Source organism: Crotalus tigris, unplaced genomic scaffold (assembly GCF_016545835.1).
Source record: "Crotalus tigris isolate CLP2741 ecotype Arizona unplaced genomic scaffold, ASM1654583v1 scf7180000018268.1906537, whole genome shotgun sequence".
NCBI lineage: Eukaryota > Metazoa > Chordata > Lepidosauria > Squamata > Viperidae > Crotalus > Crotalus tigris.
In genome coordinates, this window is record NW_024096914.1 from 911,641 (window position 1) to 937,522 (window position 25,882).

Here is a 25,882-nt window from a genome sequence, read left to right on the forward strand (position 1 = left end):
TTGAAGGACAGTAAGACACAACAAATAGTATTAGATTATATTTTTTTGTCATCATGACTCATTGGCCTCTAAGATGATGGAGAAAATTGAGACCATGAGGCAACTGAATTTTTCATAAAAGCCTTATGGTTTTACATAATTGAACAAAGAAACATTTTATCATATCATACAATAGGTGTATGCTACCATATACTTCTTATATGATGTGATGAAATGTTACTTTGTGTACTACTTTATATAAACATAACTAATGGATATCTAATAGTATAACTAATGAATCGCTGTGTCCACTTTTCTGCCAAACAGACATCCATGTTTTATTTTATGAACTTTGTAATGACTATCAGATTAATTCAACAATATAGCACATTCTTTTTCAGTTGTAGTAAATTCTTCTGGGCTTAATTACGGATATGTTCACATATTTGTTGGCAGATTGTGAAGAAAATGTGCAGATTAAATGTTTTTACTTGCTCTAAATATTTGTTGGAGAAAAGCTTAAAAATAATTTAAAAGAAGAAATCAGTCTTAGAGCGTAGTCATATCTTTTACTGTAAAATGTGATTATGTTTAGATAAACTCTATGAGGTGGTGAGACTGTGGCAAACTGTTCAGAACAAAATTGTTAGAATTGTTAAATTAAATTGTAAGTTGTTAAACTAATTTTTTAAAATATTCTTATAATGTTATGAATGGAAGAAGAATTATGCTCAATTAAGAAAAGACTATTTGATTTGCTATCCTGCTCCCTACAATCCCACAACTTTACATTTTGGAAGGCCCACAGAACATGTATGCAATAACTTTCTGGCTTTTGTTATAATTATATTAATAAATTATAAGCTGCCTAGAGTAGCCCCATGGCAAGATAGATGGAAAATAAATTTAATAAACAAACAAATGAGGGTGAAGGTTAATTCTCTGAGCTTGTGGGTTGGGTCTGAACATTTCGGAAGAACACTGACATTAATATCCCCTAAACTCCACTGGAGATGTTACCTATCCTGGTAACAAAACGTTCAGAAACCAACCCACAAGCTCGGAGAACGAGTCTTCACCCTCATCCTACACCCGAGCTACAGATATTCACCACTATTACAAATAAACAAATAATGTCTCTGACCTGTCTATGGATCTCAGTAGATCCATTCCATTCCCTAAATACTTTCTATTTTCAGATCTGCACTTAGTTTCTTAAGCAATAAGGTCACATTGAAACATGATTTTCTGATCACAAAAAAAATCTTATGAGGACATCCATATGTTCCAACCTGTGATCAGATAAATGGAAATCAGAAACTGGACTAGGTCTCGGTTTTAGTCTCTCTCTCTGTCTCTCTATTTAGTCATGTCAAATTCTGGGACACTGCCTGCACAAGTCCCTGTAATTCTCTTGACAATGTTTTTTGCTATTGTCTCCTTCTAGGCTTGATAGAAAGTGACTGGCTCAAGGCCACTTCAACTGATTCTGTGCCGAAGGTAGGAGCTGAGCTCATGCTCACTAGTTTTTAGCCTGATGCCTTAACCAAACTGGCCTTTTTAGCTATGGTGTGTGTGTGTATGTTTGTGTATGTGTCTCTGTGTGTGTGTAAAACAAGCAAGGGAGATGCTTGGCTAAATCCTTTTTCTCCATTTGTTTAGATGATAAATTTGTTTAAAGATGAAACAAAAATTATATATTTGTTTTATGCCTGAGGTTAGAGAAGTGGAGGATGCAATAACCTGGAAGTGAACTTTATGGTGGAAGGAAAAGATTTTTGGACGAATGCATGTATGTTATAGTGATAGGAAAATGCATTCTTCTGAATTTTTCTACTATTTCTTATTTAATGAAAGAGAATTTGTTTTCAGATTTTATTTCACAGGACAAGACTATTTTAGAAAAATAGCCAGGAGTGGTGGGCAGCGTTCTGTCACTTATGGAGTAGCTTGGCTGGATATATTAATCATGATAGAATAGTAACTGTTCAAACTTTAATAAGCATCCTCAGAGCAGTAATGTCCAAGTCCTCAGATAGCTTTCCTGGAATAAATTCCAAATAATCAATGCAGAGGGAAGAAACATAGTTAATCATCATTCAGAAATCCCAGAGTCCAAATGTAGGTCATCAGCTTGTTCTGGGTTCCAAGAAGCAGAGTTTTTACAGTCTACAGGTTCAAGAAGCAACATATAGAGTCCTAACAAATGAAGTGGTTGCTTTCAATGGAAAGCTGTCAGATTGTGATGACTCTTAAAACAAGCTTGCATTGGGTACAGACATTCAAGGGAAGGAATCCATTGTAGAGCAAGAAGTATGCAAATGTCTATTTACACTGTGGTATATGAAAGCAAAGGTGAAGGCAACCAGCAGCAAGGTAGATGTACTTAATTAAAATGGCAGAGTACACCACTGGAAAACTAGATTGGGGACAGATTATCCTTGAGAAAATCAATATATGTGGTGACTAAGAGTCAACACTGCCTTGATGACATGTAGTTACAACTAAATTGTCCTAATAAAAATGTTGCCTGATTGGATCTTGAACATGATGTATATTCTGAATTTTGGAGAGAGAGAGAGAGAGAGAGAGAGAGAGAGAGAGAGAGAGAGAGAGAGAGAGAGAGAGAGAGAGAGAGAGAGAGAGAGAGACAGAGACAGACAGAGACAGAGAGACGGAGGAGTTGGTTGCAAGGTTACTGGTTTGCACTCAGTGAGGCAACATGTTACACTAAATATATCGACCACAGCTTTAGCATCATGAGCTTGTTACTTCTGATCGAGAAACAAATAGAAACAGGATGGTTAAACCAAAGACCATCATATTAAGGCAAAATACATTTCATTTATTTGGACAAATCTTATTATGTAAGCATAGCAACATAGTGATTGTTCCCCAGGTCTAGGATTATGCAAACTGTATGAACCAAACCATAAATATATGCATGTGTTTTTAATTACATAATCCATAATCCATCTCTGGTTCCTCCTAAAGAGAATTGCATGCAAATACATATTGGCATAGATTGATTGTTTTCAAATGAATGTGCATGAGATGCAATCAATAGGCAGTTCAAAAATATTTTTCTCTCACTATTGGTCTACAGTAAATGGTAATTACAGCCATGCAGTCTTTGTACATGGAGGCAACATGCAGATCCAGCTAATTACTGGTGGCCATATTCCCCATGAATTTCTTCAATCTCTTCTCAAAAAAAAATCATTCAATCTAATCATCACTACATCCCATGTTGGTGAAATTAATAGGAGCATGATAATGCTGCACAAGATGTGGATCCTCTTATCCTAGAACTTTTACTTAGACAGCTTCACTGGATAGTTAATTAGATTTCAGAGCTATGAGAACTGGACTAACAACTTTTCAACTTTTTCTAGATCATGCACCATTTTATGTTTTTTGACTCTGTTTTTTTTCTGCAATAAAATATAGTAAGGTTCTATGGAAAAATAATTCTATCAATAAATCAGTGTGGCATAGTGGCTGGACTGAGGAGATTCAAGGTTTTCTAGGTTCAAATCTCTATTCAGCCATGAAACTGATTGGGTGCCTTTGGGCATTTGCTGTCTGTCTGATTAACCAACTTTACAGGATTGCTGTGAGAAGAAAATGGATTTATGAGCACCCAGAAGAAAGATGGAATAAAAATATACTAAATAAATTTGGATTGAAACCATGTAGACCATTTCAGTTTGTATCATATTTTTTGTATCATGCAATACATTTTTTTAAAAACATGAAATAAAAATATGTAAAACAGAACACTGTCCTGGTACAGTTTCTCATCAAGGAAACATAAAACATTGGCATAAGTAATGGAATATGTATTTCAGTGGGACTTCTCCCCTTCCTTCTCCTCCTGTTCCTTCTCCTCCTTTTTAAAAAAGAATAATAAAAATACAATACAAGATAAAAAAAAGAAAAGAAGAAAAAGAGAATGCACCCTCCTTAAGAAAACAACTTTCCACCCTCATCACAAGTATAAACTACTTCACTATCTTCACTCTTCCTAGTTAATATGAAACTCTTCAACCTATAACCCATCTCCTAGCAATAAACAAATCAAAGAAGTAATTTTTTCAATTATCGGCAAAAAGTCCACATAGAGCTCTAAAATGTTAAAATTAACACATATAAAAATTCAACTTTTTATATCTTGATTGTAGCTATAAGCAAAACCCCATATGTGGATAGTTTTATAGTAGATTTGTGTTTCTAATTCTCCAGCATGATGACTGAAGAATCGACCAATGGGTTATTTCAGTCCTCCTGCCCAATCAGACTAAGTTGTCAAGTTGTCATGCCCCTCATTGACCAGGACTTCCCAGTTTCATCTTAGTCTTTCGCCCATGAGGATGTGATAACTTGACTCTCTTCATTGGAATAGCAGGTCAGACTAGATATTGTTAAAGCATTGGTGGATTCTTCCTGGAGAATAGGAGAATTGTAGTTGGGTTAGTCCTTCTTTGGGAGATTTAGCCATTTTTTCCCCTTTCCTTGGGAGCAGAGTTGTATTCCTCTCCTTGCTGGGGGGGGGGGGGTTGGCTGCTTTTTCCCCCAATTTAGCAGTTTGCTGAATTAATTCACTTCTCACCAGAAGAATAGAAGTGGGGGGTGCTCCTTTTGTTTAAGTGAATAAGGGGTCTGAGTTAGTCAATCCCCTTGGAACAGCGAACACGTTCTTTCCAGCAGCCGCCATTTTGAGGCCACGTGGATTCTTCTCTGACCAGGCCCGGTCAGAGCTTTTCTCGAACGGCCACCATTTTGGGTTTGCTAAATTACTTCTTCTTTGAAGCAATTCAGGCTATTACCAGTTCTGCTCACAGCACAGTGTGTAATTTGCAAAGAAAGCCTGTTACTTAAAATTCCTTTTCTTCAGCTGCTAAAAGGAACGAAGCCTTGTTTCACGGCCAACAGCGGATCGCGCCTAACAGCTGTTAGGCGCGATTACTCATTAGCATATTGAAGAAATTGAACTCTTTACCTTTTTTGCCTTTTCTGGACTTGGAATTGTCAGATTAGTTCAGGGATTCGTTTCCTCTCCTTCCCCCCCCCCCACGGAGGTAGTATTCCTCCCTCTGTATCCAGGGCGTCTGCCATTTTGCCACCTACTATTCCCATTGGGAAATACCCAGGGCAGGCAGGGACGCCATTTTGGGATTGATTGCATACAGTTACTTCACAACTATTACTGATATTTCTTACCTCGTATATTTCACCCTAATTTGCAATTAAGATTCACTTTCAGGATTTACTATCTACTTGCAATCATCAGATCAGCAATTTGGTGGAATTACTACTAATGCTGAGGTCCAGCAGGCCCTGCTCGCCATACCTTGTCTGAGTTCTGCCACTCCACATCTAGTGGTTGCCTCCAGGATCCTGACCTTTGCCACTATTGTGAGACACGTATGATTTTGTCACCATTCTGACCTCAGGCCTGGTATACGGTTGCCCTGTGCCTTGGTGACGAACGCCCCAGAGCACCCAGCGTGAGCCCAGGTTTGCCAGTGAGCCGGCTCATGCTTATCCACGTGCAGTCAGCCCCTCTTCGGGAGGGCTCCTGACGTCTCTTGCGGAGCGAGTCAGTACCAGAGTCTCGTCTGGGGTGCATTTCGATTGACATGGCAGAACCCACTGAGCCACAGCCTTTGGACACAGACAACACCACTGTCCAAGCTGAGCCGGTTTTTGAGGCGCCTAAGGTAAGGCCAAAGCAAAATCTAAATATAGCAGAAAGGCTGGCAAGACAAGTGATAAGCAGGCCGACCGAACACATAGAGCTCTGGAGAAGCAATTCTCCCAGGCCCAACGCTTGTCAGCAGAACAGGTCATACACCTTCTGGTTCCATACCACCTGAGACCGGAGCTCATATGCCTTCCACATCGAAAGCCTGGTTGCCTGTGAGCACAATTCAGCAGGTCTCCACTCAGACCTTTGGTCAGGTGGGTCCACCCCTGTTTGGGGAAGACCTTGATCTGCCCGGCCCGTCATCTGCATCCACTGTTACATTCACTCCAACGGCTGCGGGGTTACGGCCTCCACTAGAGCCATCTTTTTCAGACCAGCTCCAATCATGGATATCGCAGGCAGTGATCCAGGCTGTGGCATCATCGAGTATCCATCAGGCGTCACCAGTTCCTGGGCCTTCTTCTGCACCAACTTCCTCTTCTCGACCTCCATTGGATCATTCAGGTATGATTTCCCCATCCCACTCTCCTGAATCCGAGTCTTCCAATGTCTCGGATTATGACGAAAGTGGGGACTGCTGGTCTGAGTGCGAGGAACCTACACATGAGTCTCAGCCCATGGCAGAGCTGTTCAATGCATTGCTCTTTCCCTCCTTGCTGTACAGGGCCTGTGCAGCGAGCAAACTCTCCTCCATTACAACTCCGACCCCTCAGCTTTTCACAGATCAGGACTCTAATCCTCTATTTGCTGAACCGGTAGACAAGCACCTCCATATCCCATGTCCCCCCATATTCCTGAAGAACATTCAGGGACAATGGGAATCTCCGGCAGCTCAACCTTCTCAGGGATTGTGGACATGGCAAAGAATTTGACTGACCTTTTGGAGGTGCCTAAGGTGGATGAATCCCTAGCCCCACTGTTCTCTGCAGCCAGCCTTTCGGCGGATGTTTCAGATGCCCTTAAGGCGGAACATAAAAAGTCTGAACTTGCCTTATGCAAAGTTCATCTGGCATCCGCATGGGCAGCAAAGGCTGCAACTTCCATCTCCTTTTTGCCAGGATTTCCATTACCTGGCTTAGACAATTACAGGACAGGATCCCTCTGGAAGAGGTCAGGATCCATCAGGATCTTATTAAATTTATAGCCACATCTGAGTATATGGCAGATGTTTCCATGTACTTGGCCAAACACTCAGCCCGGGCAATGGCTTCTGGCGTAATCGCCAGGAGGCTACTCTGGCTTAAGAACTGGATGGCTGAAAGCAAGCACAAGTGGCGTGTGGCCATTGCCCACTTCACGGGCAGCCGACTGTTTGGGGAGGCATTAACTCCATACCTTATTGAGAATAAACAAAAGCAAAAGGTCATTTCTCACTTGGCTAGGAAAACCAACAGGCGTTTCCTCCCTTACAGTTGCCATCAGTCCTTTCTGACTGGAACTATGTCAGAACAAGGACAATCCTACAGGCCCCCCGCTCCGAAGGCAGAGCGCCCCTTTGATAGAGCGGGTTATAGGGACAGATCCCGGTACCAGTCCCAGAACAAACCTTCCTTCCATGGCAGAGGGGGTCGCCCCTTCCGCCGCTCCAAGTGACTCGGAAGGGGCCCCTCCCATTGGCGGCAGGCTTACCCTTTTAATCCACCAATGGGAAAGCATGACCACGGACTCCTGGGTCCTGAACACCATAAGGGAAGGTCTGTCCCTGGAGTTCAGGTTCACTCCAATAGATCACTTTGTCTCTTGCCCAGCCATGAGAAATCCCATAAAAAGAGGTCTCATGGAGGATACCATCCGACATCTTCTGGGCATCAAAACCATAGAGGAGGTCCCCTTGTCACAGCGGGGATTGGGGTATTACTCCATCCTATTTGTGGTTCCAAAATCCTCAGGAGGATGGAGGGCAATCCTCGACCTCAAGGGGCTGAACCTCCACCTACAATACAGGAGGTTCAAGATGTAGATGTTGCATTCCATCCTCAGCAGTATCAGGAGGGGAGACCTTCTAACATCAATAGATCTCAAAGAGGCATATTTACACATCCCTATCCATCCGGCACATCGCAAGTATCTACGGTTTTGTTATCTCAACTGTCATTTTCAGTACAGGGGTCTTCCATTTGGCCTTTCCTCCACCCCCAGGGTCTTCACCAAGACACTGGCAGTTCTGGCAGCTCATTTGAGGTTGGTTCCAGTGCACGTCCAGTGTTATCTGGATGACATTCTGATCCAATCGCTGTCAGCAGCCCAGTCGGATTTGAATCTAATGATCAGGACCCTACAGACCCATGGGTTCTTATTAAATTTCAAAAAGAGTCAGATAACCCCATCAACCCGTCTGTTACACCTGGGGGCGGTAATAGACATGAACACTTGTCACGTGTACCTGTCGGAGAAGTGGCGCAGGAGCATCAGAGACCTGGCACTCAAGGTTTGCAGGAACAGGAAAGTATCATTGGCTCTCCTTTCCCAGCTACTGGAAAAGTTGATATCTTGCATAGCGATAGTGCCATGGGCCCGACTACATGCTCGGGCCCTACAGTGGTTTCTGCTTCCGTATCAAAGACAACACACCAGTACTTCCAACCAGTTGGTGCGCGTCCCTCGTCAGGTGTATCTCTCTCTCGGCTGGTGGGCTTCCTCGGCCATTTCCAAGGGGACCCTATTCAAAGAGCCCAGTTGCATCAGTGTGACCACAGATGCAAGTCTCTTCGGTTGGGGTGCTCACCTCCAAAACCAGATGGCTCAGGGTCAGTGGTCATGGACAGACCTGAGGCACAGCATAAATTGGTTGGAGTTCAGAGCGATCCACCTAGCTCTCAAACATTTCCACTCAGTAGTCAGGGGGCAGCATGTCAATCGGCAGGGGGGTACCTGGTCAAAGTCCCTCATGACAGAGGCTCGTGCTTTGAGCTCTTGGGCAGAGAAACACCTGCTCTCCATCAGGGCAGAGCACATTTCGGGGGAGGTGAATCGGCAGGCAGACTTCCTCAGCAGGTCAATAGTGGACCATTCGGAGTGGAAATTATATCCGGATGTCTTCAGGGAGATCACGGACAGATTTGGTCATCTGATAGTGGACCTGTTCACCTCACCGGAGAACACCCAGCTGCCCAGATTTTTCTCTCGGTTCCCCTCATGGGGAGCGGAGGGGGCAGATGCCCTACGTAGCCAATGGCCGCAAGGCTTCTTGTATGCTTTCCCCCAACTGCCTCTGTTGCCAGCAGTTATCAGGAAGATCCTGGAGGAGCAGGCAGAGGTAATATTTATTGCTCCTCACTGGCCCAGAAGACCATGGTTTGCAGACCTGGTGAGCCTCTCCGTTTCTGCTCCATGGAGGATTCTAGACAACCACATTCAGTTGACACAGGGGGATCTCCAGCATCCAGATCCCCAATGGCTTCAATTGACCGCCTGGCACTTGAACGCCACATCCTGACTCGGGAGTCTTATTCGTCAGGGGTGATCGATATGATTCAGGCTGCCAGGAGACCGGCGACTAACCGTATCTACAACCATACGTGGAAAAACTTCTGTTGTTGGTGTGACAGGAATCACATGAGTCTGTCAGAGGTAACCATTCCCAAGGTGTTAGACTACTTACTGGAGGGTGTCAACAAGGGGTTGTCGCCCAACACTACCTGTAGACAGCTAGCGGCTCTTTCCACGGTACTTTCTTGGGTACTTTCAGAGTCTTTGTCTCGACACCCGACTGTCAGATCTTTCCTAAAGGGAGTCACTAATAGTAAACCTTCTGTGATTCATAGGTATCCCTCTTGGGATCTACCCCGGGTTCTACAAGCCCTAACCTCTTATCCCTTTGAACCACTTAGAACATGTTCCTTGCGGTACCTGTTGCTTAAGGTCTCATTCCTGATAGCTATTACTTCTGCCAGACGTATATCGGAATTGGCTGCCTTACCGGTCAGGAAGGACCTGTGCATGTTTCACGAGGACAGGGTGGTTCTTAGATTAGATCCCTCGTTTATTCCAAAAATAAACACAGTGTTCCATAGGGCACAAGAGGTTATTCTCCCGGACTTCTGTCCTCACCCGTCACATGCCTGGAATGGCAATGGCACTCACTAGATGTGAGGAGAGCCTTGCGCTGTTATATCAAACACACGGCACCTTTCCCTAAGTCAGAAGCCCTGTTTACATCTTTTCAGCCTTCCTCAATGGGCCAAAAGGTGTCAGCTTCCACTATAGATAGGTGGATCAGGGCTTGTATTGCGTCTCTTGCCCTACCCGTTCCTAGTCATGTGACGGCTCACTCCACCCGCAGTGCTGCCACAACTGTGGTGTGGGGAACTCAAGCGTCTATTGAAGGCATTTGCAGGATGGTGACATGGTCCTTGCCTTCCCCCTTTATTAGACATTACCGCTTGGACAAGTTTGCATCGGCTGAGGCCGCCTTCGGTAGACGTATTTTACAGCAGGTAGTGACACCATCATGTTCACAGGCCCAACTGATTCCCACCCATAGGGACTCCAGGAGCTTTGGTACATCCCGTTGGTGGATTCTTCAGTCATCATGCTGGAGAAGGAGCATTGGCTTACTTGAACGCCTGTTCTCAGCATGATGATGAAGAATCCACACCCTCCCTTCTAGTGGTTAGTTAGGTCTGAGTTGGGGGCCTGTTCCTCTTTTTGTTTTTTTCTGGATAACTGCTTGGGAGTCATCATGTTGAACTGTTGTCATTGGCTACGCCGTCAATGAAACTGGGAAGTCCTGGTCAATGAAGGGCGTGACAACTTGACAACTTAGTCTGATTGGGCAGGAGGACTGAAATAACCCATTGGTGGATTCTTCATCATCATGCTGAGAACAGGCATTCAGGTAAGCCAACGCTCCTTCACCATCACTGCCTCTGATGATTATAGGAATTTAGGAAGTAGAGTGTGCTGTTGTTTTCTTTTTCCCTTGTGAATGTTATTCCTTTGAAGATGTTGTCAGTTTCATGTATTTTTTATAGTTGATCCTTTTTTACTTTGACACCAGTGTCATCTATGAATTGTCTACAAACTTTGGGTTGTATGTGTGGGAGTACTGTAGATTCTGGGTATTGCATTATAGTCTCAATTATGAATCCTGAAAATGGTGATTCCATGGATATTCCTTTGATTTGTTGATATATTTGTCCATTAAACTGAACGTATATGGTCAGGCAAAGGTTAATAAGGCCCATGATTCTGAGTATTTCAATCTTGGTGTATTTGATTAGGTTGGATATATAGTGTAGTAGTACTGTCATGGATTATTTTGCTAGTTCTGTATCTATGGAAGTGAAAATTGTTGTGAGGCCATAATTTCATCTTCATCTATGATCAAGTCTTTGATTCTTTTTTTTATTGTAAATATTTATTAAGTTTTAAAATTTTACAAAAAAAAACAACCCATCCCCAAACCTCCCCAACCCTCCCATTCCCTCCCCCGACCTTCCCAGAGCTGAACATAGGCTTAATTAAAATTTCTTCAAATAATGTAAAAGAAAATATAAACCATAAATTAATCTAAATACTAAATACATTAATTAAACAATTTATAAGATAATTAACAATAATATGTATATAAAAAAACATAACTACCAAAAGAATAATACTTGAAAGAAAAAAGAATAAAGAAAGAGAAAAAAATAAAAAAAATAAAAGAAAGTATAATAAAAATAAAAAAATAAAAAAGAATAAAATCTAAAAAATATTTTAAATTTTAAATATAAGTTATTGAAAAGCTAAATAATATTTTTTAACATCCAATTTATATTGTATAAAATCTATCCATTTTTTCCATACCGCAAAATACTTCTCCTGCGATTGATCCTTCAAGAAAGCCAAATCTTTGCCATTTCTGCCAAATAAGGAACTTTAAAAAACCACTCTTGTAAAGTAGGCAGAGATTCCTTCTTCCAACATTGCCCTAGTAGCAGCCTTGTGGCTGTAATTAAATTTAACATCAATGTAGTCTCTTTAATATCACAGTCGGTAACAATACCTAATAAAAACAATTGTGGGGTAAATTTTACCCTCCTTTTGAAAATTCTTTGAATATTCCACCATATCTTAATCCAAAAGGCTTTTATATTTTTACATGACCACCAAATATGATAGTAAGTAGCATCCAAACAACCACATCTCCAACATTTAGGCTGTAAGTCAGGATACATATGAGACATTTTTTGTGGATCAAGGTGCCATCTGTAAAACATTTTATAAAAATTCTCCCTTAAATTCTGGGCTTGTGTAAATTTGACATTCCTCACCCAAATAATTTCCCAGGTATCTAGTAGAACTGGTTCACCAAAATTTTGTGCCCATTTGACCATACATTCTTTAATTAATTCTGCCTCTGAATCCAATTCTACTAGCACCCCATAAATTCTCTTAATATGAGTTCGTCTTTGATCTTTTACTTGTTTAAGAAAGTTTTCATCTTCTCTAAGTAAACCCACATTACAATCTAACTTCCATCTATCCACTATTTGTCTATACTGAAACCATGAATATGTAATATTTTCTTGTGCTAGGTTTTCCAAAGATTTTAACTGCCAGTTTTTACCATCCCATCTAAGTAATTGTGCATAAGCAACACCATCCATTTTTACTCCTCTCCTTATCCCCTCTATCGCATGCCAGGGTACAGCCCATAATGGGATTTTAAAATCACTTCTGTAATATTTCCTCCAAACCCGAAATAGGGAAATCCTTATAATATGAGATTTAAAAACCCTATCAACTTTTTTATTAAAAATTAAATAGGCATGCCATCCAAAAAGTAAATCCCAACCCTCCAAGAGGAGTATTTCTACATTTGTTAAATTAACCCAATCACTAATTAATGTTAAAACCACCGCATCATAGTACAATTTCAAATTCGGTACCTTAAGTCCACCTCTCTCACGGATGTCTTGTATTATTTTAAGCTTTACTCTTGGTTTTTTCCCCACCCAAATAAACTTATTGATACCTTTCTGCCATTCATTTAAATTAATCTCATTCTTTAAAATAGGTATCATTTGAAACAGAAAAAGAAACTTTGGCAAAACATTCATTTTAATCACCGCAATTCTTCCCAAAAGGGATAATTGCAATTTCTCCCAATTTTTCAAGTCTCTTTGTATCCTGACCCATAACCTTTCATAATTATTTTTGTACAATTTTGTATTAGAAACAGATAAAATAACCCCCAAATATTTTACCTTATCAACAACCTCAAAATCTATCAACTTAACCAAAGTCTGCTTATCCAAAATGGTCATATTTTTAGATAATATTTTAGTCTTATTGTTATTAATTTTAAAACCCGAAACCCGTCCATATTGGTATATCAATTGTAATAACTCTACTACAGAATAAGTAGGTTGGGACAGGGTGACCACTAAGTCATCTGCAAAAGCTCTTAATTTATATTCTTTTTTATTAACGTCTATTCCTTTTATTTGCTGTGATTCTCGAATTTTAATCAACAATATTTCCAAAGTTAAAACAAATAGCAGTGGTGACAATGGACATCCCTGTCTAGTCCCCTTTTCTATTGTAAAGACCTCTGATAAATCCCCATGAACAATAAGTTGTGCCATTTGTTTTTGATAAATAAGACCAAGAGCTTGTAAATTTTTTTCTCCAAAATTCATTTTCTCAATTAAACTTAACATAAATTACCAATTCAGTTGATCAAAAGCTTTTTCAGCATCTAAAAATATCAATCCTGCAGGAACTTGATTATTTTTGTCTAAGTATTCTAATAAATTAATAATTTGTCTGACATTATTCTTCATGTACCTTCCAGTTATAAAACCCGTTTGATCCTTATGTATAACCTGATGCAAAACCCTCATAAGCCTATTAGCTAATATTTTTGCAAAAATCTTATAATCTACATTTAAAAGAGATATAGATCTGTAATTCTTTAGTAAAGTGAGATCTTGATCTTCTTTTGGAATTAAAGATATAAAAGCTCTACCCCATGACGGGGGAATCTCTAAACCCTGTAATATATTATTAAAAAGCTCTCTTAAAGGTTGAATCATCTCTTGTACCAAAGTTTTATAATAAATAGATGTCAAACCATCCGTACCCGGTGCTTTACCTAATTTTAATTCTTTAATCACTGTCTCAATTTCCTCTCTAGTAACTAAACCATTAATTTCTTGTTTCTGATCTTCTGTTAATTTAGGGAAGTTGGCTTCATTTAAATAATTTTCTATGTCTAAAACCTGTATTTTAGTACTCTTATATAATTTTTGATAATAATCTAAAAAAGATTTCTTAATCAAATCCTTATGATATACTAATTTACCATTATAATTTATTTTATCTATAATTCTCTGTCTCTGTTTCTTTCTTAATTGATAAGCCAACCATCTCCCTGGTTTGTTAGCATTGCAAAATGTATTTTGTTTCATATACAGTAAGTTAGTTGCAGTTTGATCAGCCATCAACATATTAAATTGTGTTTTAAGCAATTTTATAGATTCTTTAACCTTTTCATCTGTGGGATTTGAAATCAAAAATTTTTCTTTTGATTTAATCTCATCTTCCAATTCCTTACATTTCTGAATCTGCTTTTGTCTATGAGCATTATTCATTTGTATCAAAATCCCATGCATAAAAGCTTTACCTGCATCCCATACCATTGACATTGAAGTTCCCTTATACATGTTTAAAACAAAATAATCCTTTAAGTGCTCCTTTAATTTTTGAACATTCTTTTCTTGTCTAAATGAATTTTCATTCATCCTCCAAGATCTCCTCTCCTCTCTTTCATCAACCAGCTCCATCCAGACTGGACTATGATCCGTCAATGTCCTAGGAAAAATTTTAACATTCTTTACCCTAAAATATAAATCAGTTGTGATTATAAAAAAGTCAATTCTTGAGAAGGATTGATGTCTATCTGAAAAGAAAGTAAAGTCTCTCTCCTCCTGATTGCGTTCACGCCAGTAGTCTCGTAGTTCCCAGTCCTCTTTCAAATCAAAAAAAGCTTTAGGTAATTTAGCCTGTTTAAAAAAAATAGAAGATCCTTTTTTGTCTCTTTGTGTATCTAACACACCATTCCAATCACCCATTAATATCACAGATCTATAGTCCAATAAAGTTAATTTCTGATGTAACAATCTATAAAATTGTTCCTGTTGTTGGTTTGGTGCGTACAATCCCACTATAAGTATTTTCTTACCATATAAACCAACTTCAATCATAACATATCTCCCTTGAGGATCAGATTCTACCACACAGGCTGATAAGTTTTGCTTGACATAAATAACTACGCCCCCTTTTTTCCCAGGAGCAGAAGATACAAAATGAGATCCCAAACGAACATTGACTAAATATTTTTGATCTTTAGCTATAATATGTGTTTCCTGCAAACAAATAATATCATTATTATGTTGCTTTAAATAATGAAACATTTTCTTTCTCTTCTGGGGGGAATTAAGGCCGTTAACATTCCAAGTCAGGAGCTTTACCATCTCCCTTAACCAGAAGCCAAGAGAAGACTGCTTGAAGATCTGCCATTGAAGAATGTGCTGCAGAACTCTTAGGTCTTGCTCCTCCCACTGGCAACGAAGCACTTTCTTGAAGAGATTCTTTAGCCTCTTTCCTCTGTTGTTCCTTTTCCTTGCGTCTATGCACTGCACGGGTCATTCTTTGCTCTTTAATCTCTGCTTGTCGGGACCACTCCAACTGTAACTCTCCAACCGCCATCACACCTGGTCCTTCAGACTGCTGTTCAACCTCTTTACCATCCAGAACTTTCTGCATCATGGATGATGGTGAGCCTGCTCCCAGGACCGAACTGTAAAACTCCTTTGCTTTAGTGACTGTATTAAGTCTATAACGCGTCCCCGCATGGCTCAGAACAATACCCATTGAATCTCCCATCTGAATGGCATCATTCTTTTTTTAAGTTCATTAGATAAGAAAGCAAAATCTTTTCTCTTTCTTAGAATTTTAGATGGGATCTCCTTTAAAATAATAACATCTTGAGCAGCAATCTGGAATCTCTTGTTATAGAAGGCTTGTATGATTTCATTGCGCAGAGATCTCTGTCCAAAATAAACCACCACATCTCTTGGTAAATTTCTCTGTTTTGCTATCCAGGAATTAACTCTAAATAATTTTTCAACCTCTCTGCGTATTTCCTCTTTCTCCCTATTCAAAATAACAGCAAAGTCATTTACCACAATCTCTCTCAAATCTTGCTGCATATCTTCTTTCAGACCCCTAATTCTTAAGGCATATTCCATTTCTCTGTACTGAGACATAACAATGTCATCCTGTGAAATTTCCATCTTTTTTTCCATGCCTTCAAACCTATCTTCCAAGATGTCAACCTTGTCTTCAACCTCTTCAACTCTAGAGTCAAGCTTCTCAACCACAGAAGCAAGTCCTGATAGAGCCATAACTATATCTTGCCTCAAAATAGTGTTATTCTGCTCCAACAGATTCTTCACTTCCCCTCTAATTTCAGTTTTATTCTGATCTAGAAGCTCCTTCATTTCCCCTCTGATTTGAGTTACTGCATTTCCCATTATATCTTTCATATCTTGTACAGATATTACTGGCAGAGGAGGAGAAGATGGTGGTGTAGCTTTAGGTTGTTGTACCGGTAAGATCGCAGGAGAAGAAGCCACCTTAGGAACTGTAGAAGCTGCTTGCCTTTTTGAAGCCATTTTTTTTTAAAAAAATTCTTTTTCTTATTTCCACTTTATAAAAAAAATACTCAAGAATTAAAAAAAACAAAGGAGAGTATAAAAGATATTTCAAAAACACAAAACCACTTTCAGAAAAAGAGGAAAAAGTTTTTTTAAAAAAAACTATATAGTCCATAACATTCCGTTTGACTCACTTTCTTTTTCTCCCGAAAAAAACTTTCAAATCGCCATTTTACTTTCACTCTCCACACAAACAAAAAAAAACAAAAAGAAAAAAATCAACCTAAACTAAAAAGCAAATAAAACTCAATAAGTCAAATCCTTTATCCAGTTCTGTCCACTTTATATAAAAAAATCACTCACCCTATCCTTTTAAACGCGGAGATGGTAGCGGCGTTTCACTTTGTTCCCAGAGGAAACAAAGACAGCTGGGAGGCGGAGGCAACCCGAACTCCGAGGGAGCTCTCTTTCTACCCCCCCAAAAAATCCCTGGGGGGTTTGAGATGCTCTACCTCTATTCGGGTGGTTCTCTCCCCCCTCCCTTCGCCCGGGAGGGGGATTTCGAGCCGCGGAACAGCTGGTGACTGCTGTATTCCGCCATTCTCACGCTGACCCAGGAGGACGGCTACAATGTAGCCGCCATCATCGACGCTAACCACCGGAAGTTCTCAAGTCTTTGATTCTTTATAGACACTGTAGTGGGGAGTTAATGGAATATTTATTTCCCTCTGTGAGATGTTCATACCTATTTATTAGTTCTTCAGCAATGTTGGAGGTTGGGTTCCTGGTAATGATAAAATTGATCAAAGAGGTATATATGGCTTGTGTGTTTTGAGATATGTATATAAAATAAGAGTAAATCCCACTGTTCTAGCACTGATAATGTTACCTAGTTTGGTAATAAAAAGTCTGCAAGAAAGCCACCAAGTTTATAGAACACCAAGTAACCTCATTTCAACCTTGAGCTATACATATTCTCTTCTATCGTTATTTCTAACCTTGACCCTTTGAAGATATATAACCTCTTTGCAGCAATTAATAAGGAATTGTTGAAGTAGAAGAAAGAAGGGTCCAGATGTAGTAACTATTGAAAGGCTCCATTTGCAGCTTTGAGCAATTGTGTTAGATTTCTTAAGTTTTATCCTTTCCCCAACAGAGATCCCCATCTTGTGGTATCTTTGTGACAAAAAGGAATAACCCTAAGAAAAAACAGTTTATGCAATTTCAAATCCCTCTCTGTTTTTTCAGAGAAGATCAAAAGAAATTCCCAAAAATCCACAAAAGTTGGCATCACAAAAAAGCAGAGCTATTTTCAGTTGCCCATCTTCCGCAGAAACCCATTTCTCTAGTTTTCACAAAACATTCTATTTAGAGAATGTTTTAATATCCAAATTATAAGATTTATATACACATTGAATCAATAGCCTAGGTTCTATTTTTTAAAATATAATTACTTGCAAAAATTCCTGGGTATGCCTGAGATTGGGGAAAGATATTATAACACTGGGATTGAAAAAAAGTCAGTTACTGCTTATTAAAATGCAGCCAGCAATGTGATGAATTTGCCATGAAGGAACCTTATACCAATTTATTAATCTAATTTATTAAGCAAGCTTCTATCTCACTGCAATTAAAGAAACTTTTGACAGTTTGCAGTAGTTATTGACTTTCATTGAGATTTTTTAGTACTTTGAAATTTGATATGGAAAAGTTTTGGCAGAGTCTGTCATTGCCATTAATTTCAGCCAGAAATTATTCAAATACTTATAGCATCTTCTCTAGCTCATTGATATCGTTCAATGCCTGAACTGACTTTTGCATCCTTAATAAACAAGATTATTATGCTTTATTTAGGCAGAATTTATTGTTGTTATGACACATTGGTATTTTAAGACTCGAGTGGTATGTATGTATGTATGTATTTATTTATTTATTTATTTATTTATTTGAGTCAAAGTTACTGGATGGAAAAGTCCGTGCAATTTTCTTGATGAGTGATTGGCCATTGCCTTCTTTCTAGAGCTGAAAGAGAATGGCCCCACTAACTTGGCACTTTAACCACTACACCACTACCAATCTCTCAGTAACATTTTATCATAAATAAATACATGGATGAATGCTTATAATCATTATGAAAATATGGGACTTAATTTAAAGTCCTTAATTAAATTTAGACAATACAGAGATTCAGTATAACAACTTCTTTATTTTATTTCTTTCTTTAAATGATTTATATGGCTGCTCATCTCACAAGAGTTACTCTGGGTGGCATACAAGTATTAAAACACAAAAGCACTGAATGAATTTCCATTCATTTGCAAATAGACATTGTTTATTCCATCTCCACGTGGAATACCAGAATGAGTAAATTTAATTGCAGCATGGCTGCTTCAATGTGATCAATGGAAAAGAAGCAACCTATGTTCTAAATTTCAGTTAGGATAAATTAAGCAATAGAAAATAATACTGAGTAAAAAGAAACAGATAAGGCTGATATATTTTTATTTTTTTTATTTGACTACAAGTCAGTTTATGATGGAAAATATAAGTAGATGCTATTTGTGTACTATCTCCATTATAATGGGCCATTTAGGGGAGGGGTGTCAAACTGCCAGCCCGCATACCGGATACATCATAACGAAACTGTCCCACCCCATTGCCGGCAATGGCAAAAAAGTCATGATACATCGCGACACATCATGTGACGTTGCGAGTTTGACACCCCTGATTTAGGGAGTAAGATTAAGGTTCCATATTACTTTCATAATGATTTTACTGATGCAAAATACGGCTTCAATATTTATGTATTCAGGTGATGTGCTATTAGCCAAATATAAAGTTTCATGCATATATTAGCAAAGGTTTGGGAATTTTCAGGTTAGTGCAGGTGAACTCCTTAACTGATGTGTTACTGTTTCCTTTTACAGACACATTTCTCTCCTCAATATCACAGGTTTTAATTTATGTCCTATCAAACACTTCTTGAGCCCACAATGGGCACGTAATTTGCTATTAATTTACAGTCTAAGGATTCTGGGTTAATCATTTAAAACTGGATGAATCTGAACCATAAAAGATATTTCCTTTAATTAATGTCAAAACACTAAATTCTGAATTTTTGTACCTGGAGATATGCCTTCACTGTAGTGCACTCAGCCATATCATATCCCCCCCTTGTTTGAATGTCTAGCCTTGATCGTTCAAGATATGTGCCTTAATTCTGTTGATAGGAATGTTTTAAACTATTATCTACTGTAATTAATCCCCCTTCTCATTTTGACATAAATTCATTTGAAGTTATTTGTCACTAGTCAGCATGGACATCAAAAGATACTACTGGGTGTCATAATTTCTGATTTTCAAGGACCAGCTTCCAATTATCCAGATGGGTTTATCATTACTTCACAGAATCAATTCTGTTTTAATTTACCACCTATGCCCCAAACTTAGACTTCCATGGGCAGAAGAAAATCCTTGCCTGAAGGTGTCTGAGAGCTTCATTTTAGCTTTGAAAACTGCTAAGTGGCAAGATGGGCACCTGGGCATGTACTTGAACAGTCTTTGATAGAAGAGGCTAGCAGCACCTTGCAGACAGCAAAGAAAGATAAAATTAATAAGAATTATGAGGAAAATGGGAAACCAAACAAAATAAGTTGTATTTCTACTTCTTTTTCTCTTGAATCATACGATTCAGTATTGATACATGAGTATTTTAATGTGCAAGAAAATTAATTAAAAGATTTTCTCTGCCTAAATGGGTGCTGATTAAGATTCTCAGCTGTTATTGTTTATTAATATAAAGCCATTCCATAGAAAAAATTAATTAGGAGATACTTTTGTCTGATATTCAAATGTTGGGTGGTTTGTGTATTTATTTATTTAATTTATTAAGTATTATCTTTACTAAGATTATATGCTTTCTCGATTATATCTAATTCCTGGAGTCTTATAGGACTACCTATAATAAGATTAAAAATAAATAAAAATATTCATTATAAATGTAACAACAACATCTCTGACACTCAGTACTAACCTGCACATTCATCCCAATGAAAGAATAAAGAAAGCAGACTTAATTTAATAAAGATTGAGTTGAATGCAAGGACATAAATGTTGTATGTTGAGTCGAAGAAAGAGGGAGAAATCAAGCACAGAAACAGATTGAAGGAAGAATAAAAAGCATGAAAACAGGAATCATCCACTGAACAACTTTTTATTGTAGGCCCAAACCGTAAAAACAAAATTATTTACTTATTATTTATTAAACAAATTTATATAGTTGCCCAACTTACACATAGTGACTCTGGGTAGCATACAGCATTATTGTATTAATTTATAGGATATGATTCATCCTCAAGTTTTCTGTAATAAATTTACTTTCTTTCCTATCCAACAATAAAAAACTATCACATTTTTTTTAAGAGTGCCGTTACTAATTTGAGCAATTTATATATACAAGGGCAATTCGGAAATAAACCTCCTATTTGGTTATCAATGATAGACACTCGCAGATACAGAACTTTTATTATACACATTAGAAAACTACAACATTACATTACTTTTTGACATAATCGCCATTCAAATTGAGGCACTTGTCATAATGTTCTACAAAGTTTGAAATTCTTTAGTAGTAGTCATTTGGCGCCAAATCTGGGCTATAGGGGGGCTGAACAAAAACATCCCAATGGAACTGGTTCAAAAGTTCTTGGGTGCATCTAGCAGTATGTGGGCAAGCATTATTGTGAACCAACACCACACCGGAAGTGGTGCCATAGAAAATCCCACCAAATGTGAAGATGCCAAAGGAGTACTGCTAGTGAAGTTCATGCAGCATGGTTCAACCATCAGTTCAGAAATCTACTGTGAAATGTTACGAAAACTCAGATGAGCCATCCATAATAAGCATTGGGGCATGCTGACTTCCAGTGTGGTTCATGATAATGTTCACCCACCCACTGCTAGACACACCCAAGAACTTTTGAAGCAGTTCTGTTGGGATGTTTTTGATCACCCCCCCCCCCATAGCCCAGATTTGGCACCAAGTGACTACTACTAAGAAATTTCAAACCTTGTAAGTCATTATGACAAGTGCCTCAATTTGAATGGCGATTATATCAAAAAGTAATGTAATGTTGTAGTTTTCTAATGTGTATAATAAAAATTCTGTATCTATGAGTGTCTGTCATTAATAACTAAATGGAGGTTTATTTCCAAATTGACCTCGTATAAATAAGTTTATTTGATATAACCACCAGTTGTTCATTTAAATTCGCTTACTTTACCCTAAATATAATGCAGGCTTTTCTAGGGAATCACAACTCATCAATCTTCTTACATTTAATGTTTAACTAAATATCATCACTATGGACCATGGTTCTTTAGATTTTATTATTAGTTGCAAAAATTAGTGTCTAAAATAAGAGGGAGAAAGAAATAAACAAACCAAAAGAGATGATGTGAAGCAAATGGAGTGGCTAAAGCCATTTCAGTTATATTCATTTAAAATAATTGATGCACTTAGAGAGCTATCTAGCAAGAATTGAGATGTCATTCCATAGCACTTCAGGGACCATCCAAGGTTGTGCTGAAATGAGAGGTAATAGATGTTGCATAAAGTTTGTCTATTTAATATTCTAGTGTCTAGATTATTTATTTGTATTCAGTAACTATATATATTGTATTTCCTTCAGGAAGTTAGATAACAATCAAACTTCCTTTCTCCCCCCCCCCCTTTAGTTTTAGAATTAGAATTAAGGATGGCATTTAGAATGCCATCTGTCTGGTAAACTTGCAAGATTCGTTTTTCTCGCCATGCACGTGTATACATAACCCAAACTGGACTGTTGTTTCTCTGTGTCATATAATATATGTGAGTATATGCATAATTCTGTATGTATGTATTTATTTATATATTTATGTATTTATGTATATATGTCATATTTATGTAGTGTACATGGGAGGTGAATGCAATGAAATTTCATTTTAATGTATACCGACTAGTGTACATTCAAAGTGACAATAAAGTTATTATTCTATTATTCCATTCCATTCCATTCTATTTCATTCATTGAATCAAGCTTACTTGATTTAATTATACTTGCAAGGAAAGAACAAGCATAAAATCAAGTGTAGTGAGAGCATTCTATGATGGGTCTTCTGATGTATCCTCCATAATATAGTGACCTGAGACACCATTACTTCTTCTAATGCATTTGGTTGGCTGGTTGGTTTTGCCAAGGATATATTAAAATGGTAAAACAAAGTTGAAATTAGCTTCAGGAAATCAGACTTGTTTTTACTTCTAAGGAAAAGTGTGTTGTATTTGGGTGTATATGGAGGAGACCTAAAAAACCAAGAAATTAGATTCAAGGTATGTCCATTCACAAGAATGCCCAGATTTATTAATAATATTCATGTTTTCTCAAGTATTGACAAAGAGCACTCCTAAATTAAAAGTTTGGTTGAAGTTAGAATATTAAAAACATTTTAATGGTGAGAAACAGTAAAATCATAAACATGCAAATAAAAAACAGTGATATGTTAAAAGATCCATTATGAATAATAAGTGCTTTTCTTCTTATCTATCTAATCCTAACTAATTTTCATTTGCTGAATTTGATTTTAAGCAAATCCCACCTACTGGTGGAAGCTGTCCTCGAATTTCCTTTCTTAATTACATGCTTTATTCTTTTTTTTAAAAAAAACACAAACTCTTTCAGGAGCAACTGTTGGTTGCCTGAAAGAGGACAACAGAAAGTACAGAAGTGAAAAAGAAAGTAGGCTTTTAAATTCTTGAAAAGAGTTTTCTTCTTCTGCTTTGGTGTTGTTTAGATGATTAGGATGATTTATCGGGGGATAGAGTTGAATTGGTTACCAGTTTGCTTCCAGGTTCAATTCAAGGTGCTCAGTATGACTTATAAATCCCTAAATGTTGTCAAGCCAGGTTATGTGAGGGACTGCTTCTTCCCTGTTACATCTACAAATTCCATCAGAAATAGTAAACGGAGTATGTTGTAGGTCCTATCTATAAAGGAGCTCTATATGATTAGAATCAAGAGGACAGCCATTTTTCCCCATGGCATCCATTCTCATCCCTTCTTGAGATTGGATTGGCCCCAATCTTTAGAGAATCAATGAAGACAGGACTACACCATCAGGTCTGTGGATTCTGGGGTTGAGGAGCTATTTGTGAAAATTAGCAGCAAGGAGATAGTGATGGATTTAATACACTAAATTGCAAAACCCACTAAGGAGAAAGTAATAGAACTTTTGTTGACATCATATTCTTATCTTCGATCTCCCAAACATGGTTGACCTAATAATAATAATAATAATAATAATAATAATAATAATAATAATAATAATACAAATACTTGGGTATCCTTCAAGCTGACAACATCAAGCACACTGAAGTCAAGAAAAAGATTAGAGGTGAATACATCAAGAGAGTGAAGAAGATCTTAAAATCCAAACTCAATGGAGGAAATACCATAAAGGCAATCAACACCTGGGCAATCACAGTCATTAGGTACACAGCTGGAATAGTGGACTGGACTCAAGCAGAACTAAAAGCAATGGATAGGCAGACCAGAAAAATAATGACAATGAATCATGCCCTTCATCCACGCAGTGACATTGATAGACTTTATCTACCAAGGCAAATAGGTGGGCGTGGAATGCTACAAGTACATCAGATGGTTGAAGAAGAAAAAATGGCTTTGGAAGAATATCTGAAGAACAATGATGAAGATGCACTGAAATTAGTATATCAGGAAGGCTTACTAACTACTGGAGAGACCAAACTGGCCTACAAGAAAGACCAAATGAAGAACAGAATAGAGGCATGGGAAGACAAAGCACTACATGGCCAATACATGAAAAAAATAGCTGGGAAAGCAGATAATAATAAAACCTGGCAATGGCTAAGAGCAGGAAAATTGAAGAAAGAGACCGAGGGACTAATTCTGGCTGCACAAGACCAAGCCTTAAGGACAAATGCATACAAAGTCAAAATTGAGAAGACAGCAACAGACAGTAAGTGCCGCCTATGCAAAGAAGCTGAAGAAACAGTGGACCACTTGGTAAGCTGTTGCAAGAAGATTGCACAGACTGATTACAAGCAGCGGCATGACAAAGTAGCAACAATGGTGCATTGGAAGATCTGCAAAAAATATCATTTGCCTGTAAGCAAAAACTGGTGGGATCATAAAATAGAGAAAGTCATAGAAAATGATAAAATTAAACTGCTCTGGGACTTCAGAATTCAAACAGACAAGCACCTGCAACATAACACCCCAGACTTAACAATTGTCGATAAGAAAGACAAAAAAGTCTGGATAGTGGACGTGGCAGTGCCTGGAGACAGCAGAATAGACGAGAAAGAACTGGAGAAGATAGCAAAATACAAAGACCTACAAATAGAAATAGAAAGACTGTGGCAAAAGCAAGCAAGGTAGTACCAATAGTAATAGGCTCCTTGGGTGCAATCCCAAAACAACTGGAGCACCACTTGAACACCATTGGCATTGACAAATTCGCTATTAGTCAATTGCAAAAGGCGGCCTTATTAGGAACTGCTTCCATCCTGCGACGATACCTGTAATACCATCAAACATCCACATCTGCCTATCCCAGGTCCTGGGTAAGGACTCGATAGGTAGACAAAATGCCAAATCCAGTCTGAACATCTGGCTGACTGTGCGATGAATGATAATAATAATAATAATAATAATAATAATACAACTGGAGCACCACTTGAACACCATTGGCATTGACATATTCGCTATTAGTCAATTGCAAAAGGCGGCCTTATTAGGAACTGCTTCCATCCTGCGACGATATCTGTAATAACATCAAACATCCACATCTGCCTATCCCAGGTCCTGGGTAAGGACTCGATAGGTAGACAAAATGCCAAATCCAGTCTGAACATCTGGCTGACTATGTGATGATCCATAATAATAATACTGACTGTGCGATGATCAATAATAATAATAATAATAATTGCTCAAGATAAAGTGTAGTGAACCACCTGTTACATCCAAAACTGTCCAAATTCAGAGGGGTTGATTTAAACTTAATGTGTTTCCTCCCATATAGTTCTTTGGCGTTGAATACTTCAACTGTTTGTAATGGAAGTTTTAATTGTAATGTGATATTCCATAGAACTCATCACTTCTCATTCTGTGTGTCCCCTTTACTGAATGAAAGGGTCTAAATCTAAGGGATCCAATGCCAACTTTCTCCCACACTTATATGCCAGAATATTACCAGTACTTTTATTGGCAGACATACTACTGATACTGTTATGGAGGATTTATCATGCATGGCCAACTGTTGGGGATGTTTCTCTCCAAATTCCTTGCTTCAGATGATTACCTGAACCAACTGTTGTAGATTGCATTATCCATTTTCCAGTGTTGCTAAATAAACATATTTTAATTTGCTTCCTAAAGCAGAGAGTATCTTTTAAACAATAATAAATAATAATTCTCACTAAATTACATAAACCAAAATTATTAAACCCCCCCCCCAAATACAGTTG